At 36.9% G+C, this 14155-nt stretch overlaps 1 protein-coding gene across 1 annotated transcript in view; it reads right to left on the bottom strand.

Annotated features, from left to right (window-relative positions):
- Nucleotides 1–14155, bottom strand: part of GRIA2 (glutamate ionotropic receptor AMPA type subunit 2) — a gene marked incomplete at its 5' end in the record, with an annotated part of 91528 nt that overhangs the window by 51107 nt on the left and 26266 nt on the right. The window lies entirely within an intron of this gene.

Genomic DNA, 14155 nt, shown 5'->3' with positions numbered 1-14155 from the left:
ATTGCAAAATACCTTACATAACTTTTCATTTCAGGAGTATAAATCCAAAACTAGAAGCAAATCTATTAACAGCAGAAGAGTAAGGAGCTGATTGGCTTTAAAACCCTTCTGTTTCAATACATTATTTTAATTACTGCCTTGTAAGACTCAGCAAAACCTGGTCCTTCTGGATGACGCTTGTGGCCATGCTGCAGAAAGAATAACCTCTTAAGTGTAAATAACATGCTGATTATTCAGTTTTATTACTAGAGACAATTCAAGCCCATTGATGAACACTACTGATCACCACTCTTCCTGGGTTTTTCTCCTTGACACTGCAGACTATAGAAGTGCCCAAGTTCTAAAACCAGGGTACAATAAGGAAAAGTTAATCTCTGATTAATTATCATTTATCACCTATGCATTCTTTGTTTTGCACATTGTCACCCTGAATAAAAGACACCCTTCTAGCAAAAACAACGAGTCAGCCTCCTTGCAATCCTTGCTATACCTGACCTGCTTATAGATATAAATCACAGCGTAACTGAAGCTAATTTTCCCAGCTATTTGGTACACTAATCCTTGAATATAATTCACATAAGGGCATGTCCCGTCCCAACAGATGGGACAGTGAACTCTACACGCGACACGCGGGGAAGGTGTGATTGTAAAAGATCAACAAGTCTGGACAAGTCCCGGGCCACAGACCCCGAAGGGTCTCAGCTTTTCCCCTTTGTTTGCTGAGCTGGGCATATCAGAAGAAGGGGCTATGTGCCCTCCAGCACATGCTCTATCTCTGGTATCAGTCAGCTGACCTGATCTGTGCCTCGTTAGCTTGTCACTGATAGGTAAATCGCAGTTCCCCCTGTGCAGAATGTGTCATCTCCTGGCTGAACTAGTTTTGCCGCAATGCTTTCAGCCATGATCCTTATCAATACACAACAGGGCAAAAATAAGTTGACTCATTTTTAAAATCTCTCTGATTTGAATTAATATTAACAAAATATTTTCTCTTTTAAAGTTACATCTTTATTTTTTTTTTAAATAACATCCTCCTGTGGCTGCTATTATTAGTTGCTATTCTCTTTTCATGGCTTTGCTTATTTATCTTTGCTACTGCTGTCACTTCTCATACCCTAATTATTTCTATACTCCAATTAAAAGCACCTAAACAGTATGACTGAAATTCCAAATCTGCCAGTTTCAACAGTTATCACCTATTAACTTTAATTAGGTCAGAATTTCACCTCAGGTGAGAGAATACAAGTGATTAACAAACTTGATGAATAATACTCCCCTTCACAAAAGGATGTTGCAGGTTTTCCAGGGCTAGGATAAAAGATGGTCAGACCTGTTCCAACTTCAAATCGCTATGTAAAGTTCCAATATTTACCTCCAGTGTATTAAAGGTATAACACTGCTCATGTTGAACAAAGGTTTCTGAAAAAGGCTGCAAATTTTCTGAATAGCTTTAAGTTACTGGAACTCCTTGTTCTATTCCAAATCACTATTGTCTCGCTGAGACAAAACCAACTCACTACCTCCCCACAGACTCATGAACGGTTGTTTCCCATCTGCAGCAAAGGCTAAATACTTTCTGAACTTGCTGCAATAAAGGTGTTAATGTCTCACAATCCACCTTCAAAAATACACATTAAAATAAATCACCAGCTTATATTTGGATCCCTGGGCAAGAATTCCACAGGAGACTACTGTGTGTGCTACTGGCCCACTTCTGTGATCTCCAGCATTAAACCATTTTAATGCTGCATGTAAGGTGACAGAGACAACAACAGTGTCACCCCAAGATCACTGAAACATGAAACAGTTTTATGCCAGTACTGCTGATTCCTAGGATGCTATCACAACTGCTGTCACACTTCCTGCTTTTCTTCAATCACCAGTCAATGGTTTCAGGCATAGACGACATAACACTGCCTACAACAGCCTACAAACAGGGCCAGCAGCCTGCACCAGAAAATTTGTGTACCATGGGTGATGCCTTCTCTAACAGAGAAAAGTCTGGCTCTTTGGAGCACTGTATTCCAGTTTCTGTCTCAGTTCCTTCCTGATCCTTCCTTTCCTGACACTGGAGAGATCTGGACCTGTCAGGTCTCGAGTAATCATCTTTGGGGTAATGAAGTTCAATTTGCCCATGCTGTTGGGAAGTTTTAGTTAAGGCTCTGTCCTGGCTCCTGAATTCATGTAACTTAATAGATCTCAACTTCCATTAAAAATAAACAAACAAAAATTCCCACTATACCTCTAAAAGATTAAACAAACCAACCAGTCAACACCCAACAAAGACAAAAAGGTCATCACAATTATTTGTGATGGCAAATAAAAAGAGCCCAGATTACTTATGCTAGGCTTCTAACATGAACTGCGGGCACATACTAGATCTGGCTGGGATGTCTTTCACTTTACACATAGCAGCCCGAACAACTGCTGTTCATTTAGACCAAACATCCTGACATGGAACAAACTCATACTACCTCTCCTCACTAGTTACTTACTGACTATTGACCACAGTTCTCTGGGATTAACATAGCTAATGGTTCTCCATTTAATGTCTTTAAACCTGGAAAATCATTAGTCCTTACACGTATGTGCCATCTTCTGGGGAATATTGGTAAAGTTGGAACTTTTCTCTCCACTCCTGCACAGTAGAGACAAGTGCAAAGCACCACCACCACCTGGGCAAGTCAAGTCACTGCAGTTCTTGCTATTTAAAGGTGCTGCAGATTAAAAGCTGAATTCCACATGTATGTACTCAATCCTGATAAACACTAAGATAAAAGCAAAATCATTTCATATTTGTAAAAATAATTAAGAAAACTGCCATAGAGATATAAACTCTCTTTTAATTCAAGCAGGGCCACCTGGATGTGAGATCAATACTCTTTCTAACACAAATATTGAAATTAAGGACATAACACACATTAGCAAATATTAAGTTATGTGGATCAGTGAGATCAATGTCACAGTTGTACACTGAAGAACCTCAGTGCTGTGCTTTCCTCTGTGAAAGTCCTCTAAAGATAAGTGGGAGGGCACCGATGCCACGTAATATAAACTTGCTAAAAGTAATCATTTAGACTTTGTCTCAAGACAAATGCTTGCAATTGTTCTGGGACATTTGGTCTCTCAGGAACAGCAGGGAAAAGAACGGATGGTATTTCCAAATACATAAGGGTGACCTGGTAAATGTGCAGAAAGTGTAATTGTTTTTGGCAGGATTCCCACCCTAGACTAAGTCAACAGTCATGTTGTTATTGCTTGGAGACATCAGTTTTATAATGGTGAATCACAAGCTGTTCACAGTTATTAGATTTAAAAAAATCATGATGATTAGGACTCATAAGCCATTGAAACATGAAAGATCTACTTTATTAAAGACATCAGAAGCAACTGCCGGCATTCATTTCTTTCAAGCTCTTCTATGTGAATTGTTTTTCTTTGGATTCATCTTGCCATTTCTAGAAATAGTCAATGGCCTACTTAGCAACACGAGGGCAAGGATATAGTAAGCTCATTTTGTGATCACTGTTCTAGAGACACTCGACTAGACTGGCTAATAACTGGGAATTCCAAGAAACAGGGTAAATAATTAAAGTTACCTGAGAAACAACAACTCCCGGAAGGTTTTGCTAGAGTTAAAGAATTAAGTATTTTATACTTGAATTCTCCTTGTTCTTCTACTAACATAGGCAAAACCCTAGTTTGCCCTTGTTTTCCAGAACACTAAAAATGTGTCCAAGTATTTTATTCCAAAAGTTAGGGCCCAGATTTGTTCAATAACAAAAATTAAGCTTAAGCCAGTAATAAGAAATAGGTGCCCTGTCAAAGGAGAGTCAAAACTACTTGCTTAATTATTAGCTCTTCTGTTGTTAACAACACTTGTTTCTTCTTAGACCTTCTTTTTACCATGATGCATTCACACCTTTCTTTCACACTTTCTCCATTTCACTATCCTGTTTTGTCAATGAACTCCATAGGCAGGTTAACCTCATGTTTAACCCTGTGGCTGTAACTGGTTCTCCAGAAACAAAGAAATAGAGCAACACGCATTCTTTGCCTCTCATCATACACAACATATTTCTGTGATGCATATCATCTTACACATAAGACTCAAAAAGTGCCAAATGAAGAGTACATTTGAAAATTAAAAATATAAAAAATCACAAATATGCTTAGCTTTATACAATGAAGTGATGCCATTTTAGGAATGATAGTTTCTTTTCATGGCATAAAATCACTTACAAATAATTGCATTTGAATACATATCCTTAGGAACTATTCCTGATGGAGTCTTCCTAAGCCAAGATTTCCTTTCCAAAGGAAAAGTAATGAACCTGATAATTGTCTACATTCAGGGACAATTAAATAGGAAAAAGAAAGTCAGCAAAATACCCACTTAACTTACCAAAACAAACGTCTAATGCTATCTGCATACAGGTAAGTTTCCAAAAAGTGTTATTATGTCTTTTAACACTCTTCTAACCTTTCTAAGTATTTCTGTATTTTTAGTCATGAGAGTTTTGATACTTAGTTTCTATCCAAAGACGAAAATTTAAAATGACTGAGAAATTATTTGCCATCCAGTGTTTAGATTTTAAATGCTATCTATACTAATGTGGCTTTCTATGTTATCGTATTATTCTAATTTGGTTTTCTATGGTGGTAACAAAATTATTTTAATATTAACATACAGAAATAAGTCCTCGGTGCATGTTATGTATTCACACCTTATCGAATAATCATTCTTTTACATCTAAGAGAAAGAAAATACTGCAGAAGTGTAAAGAAAGAGTCAAGCACTGCCTCTGTAAAAGAGGACCAAAACACAAAGGAAACAATCATTGGTCTGAAAAGTCGATAGATGAGATGGAAGCAGCCAGGAACAAAACACAGAAACCAAATGCCCAGTTGGTAATTTCAGCTTCTGAAAGGCAACATTAAGAACAAGCAGACAGTAGAAAGGAACCACAAACAATGATGGAACAAAAGTAGAAAGAATAAACAAGAACCACAGCTGCCAAAAGAATTCACTTATGATTGAAACTGCACCCATCAGAAAACCATTATGAGAATAAAAACCAATATGAATTGCTTCCAAAACCATTAAGAAAATTGCAGCAGAGCAAAAAGTATATAGTATACACTTATATAGCATAAAGATTTTTTTTTTTTTTGTAGTAATGTTACATATCATCTGCATGGTCTATTTTAACTATTCAGACTATACTATTACCTTCAAGATGTGAGGGGTAAACTTTTCTTCAGGAAGTCCATCCTAAGCATTATTTAGAATCATCAAGGAGTATGTATTTAAACAACACAACTTGAGATTAAGTTACTTTATCTAGGGGCATGGTAGGCTAACTAGAATGGGGAAAAAAGGTTCCCTAAGGCTCAAAGAAGAGCATAATAACCAAAAGAAGACAATGGACCAAAGCTTCATGCTATGATTCAGTAAAACAAAGACACATACACCAAATAAATGGCTGGCATTTTAAAGTCCCAAGAAATCCTTTACCAAAGCTGAGAGACAAATCAGTACAAATTAAAACATCAATGGCAATCAGAACTAAAAATGGGCTATACTTCTGTATAACGAAACACTCAATTACCTTCCCCTTTGTCTCTTTTCGCAATTTTTAATTACAACACCACTATATGTGAATTTTTATCTTATTTTAAGCATTGAAGAAAATGTGCATGCCTGGAATTAAAGCCTCTCGATATTGATCTAAATTGTGTATTTTCCTCTTTGCAAACTGTGCATATATATATATATAATATTGAGCTCACACACAAAAACAAATAACGAAATAGACCTCATAAACACTTCAGTGATGAATTGCTCACATGTACACTCAGCGTTAAAACACAAAACACAACTTAGAGCAACAGCCAGGCAGGTAGCAAACAAACAATCTGTAACATGGAGGGAGCCTCAGTTTTGAGCAGAGACAACTAGAGAAATTCTCACAGCCTCAGAGAGAGAAGAAAACAAAATTTAAATCCTGAGGCTGGAATGTTTTTTGAGGACAATTATGGTGGAGCAGGTACAAAGGAAGTTTTTTCCACCTTTTCTAGCAGAAATGTGGGCTCCAGTTATTGTTATAACCTGAGCTATTTGTTCAGAGATCATGTGACCGAATGGAACTTCCCACACTATGTAATTAGAAAAAGTGGCTTTGATCATTGGGCAAAATTAGACTCAAAACCTGGGTTGCTGCAGTACAAAACAAGCTCAAAGACCAGAGGAGTAACATATTAATCTCTTTCAACCAGTCAATCATACTTTACACTGAGACAAGAAACTTTGTACCAATATGGGATATGTTAAGCAAGTAGAAAAAAGCTTTCAAGAAGTTAGGGGCCATCTGTTAGGAAAGTATATGATGATACGACAGCGCTTCTCTCTATGCTAAGGCTGCAATAATGAACGTGGTAAATAAACATCATGTTCAGATAGAAACAACAGGTCAAAAAAACAATCTGTTTCAATGACAGTTGCATTCAATTACATATTGCTTGGCTGTGTACTGTAAGCATTTGAAAACCCTTTTCATTGCCAGGACAATTACCATGATGAGAAAAAAATCATGGCAAACTCCCCTGAAAGAACCATATTAAAACAATTATGCTTTTACAAATAAAACAAGATTCCTGTAATAAAATGAAAATGCAATGCAAGTCTGCTCACGAAAAAAAATGCCCATATTACACACAATTCTGACACAGCTCTTCCCAGAACTGTTAGGATCCTAGTGTATTTGTCTAATTCCCCAGTACTGCCAGTTGAAGGAGATATAATGCTTTCTGAACCTTGAATCTGGTGACCTGGCAACTCTGTTAAAGAACAGAAATATAACTTCATCTTGTCTCCAAAAATCTGTTGTCTTTAAAATCAGAACATTCTTCAGGAAGCTCCTCTTACCTGCCTCCTTTCTTTCTCTCCCCACGCCAGTCCAAATAAAAAACATGCTATTTCCATTTAATTACATACAATTTATCTCATTGATTTCCTTCACAACTAAGAGCTCACCTTTCAAATCTGCCTGTCTGGCTTTCTGACTGTGTTTGTATCTTTCCCAACAATTACAGCCTTGCAGTTACACAGAATTGTGAGTGGCCAACAAAGTGTTACCTCCTAGATGCAGAAGGAGCTAATAAAATCTAAGAAGAGACTGCCAGCTTTTCAGAGCTACGCTGCAGGTCATGGAGAAATTAGCTCTTTCAGGGCAAGGCTCTTAGTTTGTGCAATCAGCATAAGTCTGCTGAATTTAACAGAGCAAATATAATTTATCCCAACTAAAAAATATCGTTCTCCATTTTTAGCCTGAGCATTTTCACAAACTTTTCAAACCAGAAATATAATATACAATGGAACACGCATCTCCTCTTCCTTTTCATCACTATTGCCGGAAGCATCCCTTTTCTACATGTCATTAAACTAATCATCTTCTCATTCCTAAGAAAATGTCATTGTGTTAAACTGTGCATTTGAAAACTTGTAAAAGAATTTGGAAATGGGTACATACAACTATTTTTTGTTAAAATGTTGTCAGATTGTGGTTCAATTTATGAAACTTGTTTTTCTTTTCTTAACCTAGAAAGGCCAACAATCACTCACGAACAGATTGTCTAACACTGCCTGAGAACACCTTACACCATCTATTACGAAAGGAAACATAGTTTCAGCATTGACTTTCTCTATTAAAAGCGTAGGGACAGCCAGGAGAAAAGACTCTCAGGTTGACTTGTAAAAATATTAAAAAAAAAAAAAAAAAAAAGGAATAAACCTTAAGGAAACCACTATAAGTAATAAAGAGGATTTCCTGAGGCAGAGAAAGTATAGCAGAAAATATGTAAGTGATCTGTTACTCTCAGAAGACTTCATACTACACTTTCAAAGGAACAAAATGTTATTTTCCAACTGGTCATTTTTGACCTGCCATACACATTATTCTCAGAGCCAGATCTTTAGTCCTAGACATTTAGTTCTTACATATCTCTCTCTGAAATGATGCAACTGGGAGTCTACTTCATTTACCCAACACAGTCCAGCCCACACCTTGTCACTTCAGCGCAGCTAGCACTGTAGCACACAGCTGTACTGACATGATGTGTCACACTTATCCTAAGGTCTCAGTCCTTCCAGATGCCTGAACCTGATTTTAAAATACATCATCTAACTAAAAAGTTTGGCATAAACATGACTGTGCAGAGAGGAATATCTCACACAAACTAATGATTAAATGCAACAATGAGCAAGACAAGAGACCTCAGTTCCCTACACTGTCTTGGGTCTAACAGCTTCTGCCTCTCATAGGAAAAATGATGGGCCTCTTCCACCTGCAACAGCTTCCACCCAGCACTGGTCCAACCCAAACCACTGACACACAGCAAAGCATGGTTGATACTTACATGGTAGGTTTTTAGGCTGCACTTCCAGACAGAGTCTAATTTCCTATGATGTCTTACGGATTTATGACATTCATTGGGATAATCAGCTGTTAACCTAATTGCTAGGCTTTATTTGTATTTAGAAATGGTCTAATATATCACACACCTTCCTATCTGCATGTCCTGTTTTTCAATGATTGTAGAAATAACAGAAGTGTTATTTATTTGTGAGGTATTCAAATAAGATTCAATAAAGTTTATTAGTAATATAAATCAGAAATGCAGTAAAATCCCCTTAATTAGGGCACCCTAGTGAACAGCTTATTGTCCTGATTATATGACTTTTTTTAATTAAGAGAAGAAGTTATTCAAAAACAAAACAGCATGGAGAGCTTCAAAATGATAAAGTAAAATGAGCACTCACGAGCACAGGGAGAAAATTTATATTCCTTGCCTCTCCTTTGTTAGCTGCTTTAACTTGATGCATTTCAAAACACATTAAAAGTTTCTAACGTTTTAGCTCCTATCTAGGAAAAATCAGTTTAGCACTGGTAGAATACATTCTGGTTAAACAAAACTTACAAAGATGTTGTAAGGCATATCATTGCTACTTACTTGATTATCAAAGCAATGATTCATCCTTCAAAGCAGAAAATATTACAATATATGCTTCACTGTGACAGAAATTACAGTTTCAGATTTTTTCCTCCTGTGTTCAGATCTCACAGGAGTAGGGCTAATTTGCTTATGTCAAGTTTTACTCTGTATAACCTCTACATCTTGCCTATATTACCCAAGCTAATTTGAGTATCTACTTTGTCCTGCATGCTCTGTATAGACATGCACATAGACTACATCAAACTAAAACCAAAATCACTTATAGAGGAAACCTGTCTAACATTTGAAACAGTGTGAAAACATGTTCCCACTCAGCATTGTGATAGTATCTGAGGGTTACAGTTTCTGGGCCTTTAAGTTCTCTACAGCCTGTTATATTACATATGCTCTCTCACTGTATAAAAATTTTGCAGAGGCTTAGAGGATTACTAGATTGGGCTTTATAAAGATATGCCATTCAGCCATCCTAATGGCTGTTTCTGTGGTGAGACCAAGGAATCACACACACACACACACACACAAAAAAAAAAAGACGACATTTTATGGCCTTACAGTTTCAAACCTCTTCCTTTCGCTGAACAAAGTAGATCTCAATGTCAGGAAACTGTCTGCTGTGCATATAAGATCAATAACTTGAGGCGGGGGAGAGGCAGGTGGGGTGTGAAAATGAGCTTTATTACCATAAGGATTTGTTTTTACACTCTATCATAATTTAACTGAGATAAACAAACACTTAAATATTTACCAACACTATTCTTTAAATATTTAGTAAACTTGCTTTAGTAAAGCAAACAAAGCTTTGCAATTTCCCTTGCAAATAGCTACCTGAAACTGACCCTCTTTATTAAGAGCTTCTGGCCAAAATACTGATCTTTTCCAGGCACGTTTTCATCACAGAAATGAAAATCCTCTTCTCCTTTGTATCAAATATGAGAAAAAGTATTTAATATGGTGTCCTTCCAGAAAACTGCAGGTGCAGGGAGATGCATCAGCTTAAAGCCCTAGGAGCACATCTGTAGGATGGAGAGTTCATATTGAAGATTGAATACATGGGTTTCAGGGGGTTTACTTTGGGCTAATTTTACTTTACTTTAGTCATCCCCATGGACTAAATGACCACCAGCAGTTTGAGTGCACTGGTGGAACTCCAGAAACACATCCTCCAGTTGAGTTTAATTCAAAAAGAATGTGTTTGTTGTGCTCCTAAACCACTCCACAATGAGAATCAAGCAGAAGAATCAGGGTTCATTAGGAAGTTTTCTTAAAAAAAACCATTCTTAATCCAAATGGAATCACTCAGGTGGAGGCACCTGTGCATTTTCAGCAGGTATGAAAAAACATATTTCCATTTGGAGAGAAGCAAAATTTGATGTGATGGAATACCACTAGAACTGGTTATGTTGGGCTCTGTAAATTTAGTGTCAATTGAGTATTTTGGGTTCTTTCACTGACAACATTCTAAAAAGGAGTTTACTCCAAGAACAGAAGTATTAAGCCTCAAGTCTTCTTTAGCTCCCTGGTCTTAAGAGGCACATATTTTTCACATTGATATATGATACCTCACACACACACAAAAAAAACTGTCTACCCATGTTGACATTTTGCACAGTCCTACCATTAGTGTCTGGTTTGGTGTTTTGTTTGAAATCATAATTGACTGAAACAATCCTAAATGCATCAATTCCCAAAGAAATACTGCCTCTCTTCCCTCCTGTTGTTTTTAAAAACTCATGACTTTCAACCAAGCATCATCATTTGAGTGTCTGTTTAATGAAGTGAACACCAGGTACTGGCAAAATACAGTAAATCATGCTGTAGATCTTGTCGACTGATTTGTTATACTTACAAGTGGCTATTTAAAATTTCTAGTGCAAGCCACAGGAGCAGTTGCTGTGCATTGCAGAGAGAGTAGTACAGTCTTGAATAATGGGACTTCAGAGCTATAAAAGACAACTGAGCTCCTGCAGTTTAAAAAATTACCGTGCCTCAGCCCTACTAACATCCTGTGTTACTTTTGACAAATCAAACTGGTTTTATTTGTAGACTGAAAATATTTTTGTCTCCTCATAGAAATATTAGGATGATAAAGTTTTGAATGACAAAGGTATTATTCTTTCATTGATGGAGACCACAAATTTCACAGCTAAGAAACAACAGCTTTATCAACATCCAAAGTTCAAGTTAAACAGCCAAGTCTTTTTGTTCTATCCTAATACTGAAGGGAAGAATATGCTTTCTAGTGTTTCTTTCCTACTTGAAATTCAGTAGCTATTTCAAATTTTGGATAAGACGGTTGGAGGGTTTGTATGTTTGCTTCTTTTGGTATTTTTCCATAGTTTGAACAGGAAGCCACACTTAGATTATTCCAAATGAGGATTATTAAAATATTATTTATCTCTATAAGCCACGCTTACTGTATTTGATGGAAATGCTGCCTATATTACGATAAGTTTGTTCAGAGGAATCTAGTATCTCATACTGCTTGCCCAGAGTAATCAGTTTTTGCACATACAGCATTCTAATGCATCCAGCATCAGGCTTTCAAAATAGCTTCTATAAATACACCTGATCAGCATGTAATGCAACAAAACACAGCATTTTGGAGCATATGGGATGCAAAGCAATGAAGTGAAGGGCATGCCTAGATCTCAGCTGAGGCATACCACCTAGCTTGTTCTGTAACATTTACTTAACCATATGGCTCATCCTAGGTGGCAAGCCACCATCAAAGCATAGGTGTGTATTCTCTCACTTGAATTCATGACCCACATGACAAAAAGCTGAAATCAGCTCTTCAAATCACATATTCAATCCATTGTATAAACTTACTTAGTGTTTACTACAAGAAACAAACAGAAATTCCATATAACACCTGTGTATGACAAAATACTGAATTACAGGGAGTACTGTTTAAAAACATTTCCCTTTGGAGAACAAGTCTTGATCTAAAGCTCATTGACAGTGATGTAAACCCCAGAACAAGGATGATGCATTTAAAACGACAGATTTACAGTGTCTGACCAAGAGCTCCAACTTCCTCTGATACAAAGCCATCAGTATGGACTCAGTATCTCATATATTCTGTCTCGCTTGTCAGTGAAGCGGACCTGAAAATTTCAGCTTGCAGGTTTTCTCCAATCTTGGCTCTTCCAAGGTTCTTATCCCACAACTGTTCCATGTGTGAACTAGATCCTCTCCATTAACACAGTCTTTGTGCCTTGCTTTCCACCTGGCTACAAGCAATCTGTTCCAAGAAGTCTTCTGAGCTTATTAGGCTTCTTCCCCTAAAAGACCACAAATCAACAGAAAGGCTTCTGTATTTCAACCAAACACTGCCAGTTTCGTACAGTATCACAGGTATCCTCTAATGTTTCATAAATCAGAGAAGGCTCAAACAGATAAAGACTTTTTTGCTGCTCTCTATCTTAAGGCAAGCTAGAAATGTTGTACATCATCCAGCTGAACCTATTGCATAAACCAGTACTGGGATTTTTTTTTTCCCCCAGTTCTTTCACCTTTTCATCAAGCATCCCTTTTTGGAGATACTGTGAAGTGCCTTGCCCTGAAAATGAGAAGTGCCTCGGTTCATCCTCTATGAAACACAGAAAACAGATAAAGCCTATTTCAGAGTTGTCCTGAGCAGAGATGACGTTTCAGTACCTGAAATTATCACTGGAAATATTTGCAAGAGCCACCATTTTATTATGCAAACATATGAAATACAGTAACAGCTTAATCTTATTCTCATCGGAATGATTGGAAGTTTTGCTATTTACTGAAACAGGAAGCAGATCAAACACAAGAAGCTCAATAATGCAAGCTCACTCACCATTGTGCAAATAGCACTTGATTAATTCAAGGTACCACTGTAACGTACAGAATAGCTCTGTGCAGGAAAAAGTGAAGCCTCACTCTCCACAGGGCTGGAAAACATTTCTACCCCAGAAACCCTGGGAGCAATTCTACCATTGTGCCTCACTTTGCAAGTGCTGGTCAAAGAGCTACAGGATGGGGCTCTGTGCCCAACACACCCTAATCCTTCAGGGCTCAAGTCCCCACACAACTCACCACCTTCCAGACACCCAAGTAAATCACACTGAAAATCTGGTTCTCCACATTGAATGCGATGACTACGCAGCTATGAGTTTACAGCATCAGGCAGAGCAATTCCATCCACAGATATATTTGTTTCTAATGAATACAGAAAAAAGTTGCATTTTTATGCTCTTTAGCTTTACCAAGATATTTTATGTAACAGTGAGAATGATTTTTTTTTAGACAACCATAAATAACAGGGGATATAATGAACATTTTGCTGCTATCTTCTGTCAAATAAATGCTAGTCAAATACCTCATCAACCCTTACTATGGAGACAGACTGCCAGAATGGTAGAGAAATTTTGAACCTTTATAAGACACTCTAACCATATGTCTTGATCAATTTATATGCAGATCCCTTCCCTCAGCAGAACTTTTTTGCACCAACTGTTAGCCCATATTGTTGAACTGAAGCCAGTACAACTGGCATGAATACAGGAACTGTTCCCTTCTAATTTGAACGGTGATAAAAATGCAAATCAAATAGAAGTATATTTTATAGCAGCATGCAAGTTTTACATGTAGCTGGCAGATAATTAAAAAGATGCATTACAAAAAAGTATATTAAAAAAATTACAAGAATTTAAAACCAAAAATTATAGTCAACTGATTGCAAATGTAAATATAAATCATATAGTCCCTTAAAAGTTGACATGAAAAAGAAGGGGAAAAAAAAATGAAGGAAGAAAACCAAAGGCTGCTGAAGTCAGAAATAAGGCACAACTTCCCCTCCTTTTCTGCTTAATACAGTATCCTGAGGATTGAAGTCACCACCTTATATTGTCTTGGAAGGCATTTAAGTAGAAAACTGTGCCAAGAACAATTGTGGACAATTATGCTATCCTAACACAAAAATCAAGTTTGTTTTCATGACTATTAAACCTGTATGCAATGCATAAGATACGTGTTTTGTATATTCAAAAGACAAGTGAAAAATATTTGCATAGGGACTACTTTTTATTTGTTTTTAATTACTTAGGTAATTCTGGCATATACTAAAACAATGCAGACATATTGTTCACTATATAGGTGATGATTTCAA

Source organism: Streptopelia decaocto (assembly GCF_964273445.1).
Source record: "Streptopelia decaocto genome assembly, chromosome: 4".
Lineage (NCBI taxonomy): Eukaryota > Metazoa > Chordata > Aves > Columbiformes > Columbidae > Streptopelia > Streptopelia decaocto.
Note: the sequence above shows the minus strand (reverse complement) of the source record. Positions and strands in the feature narration are given on the sequence as shown.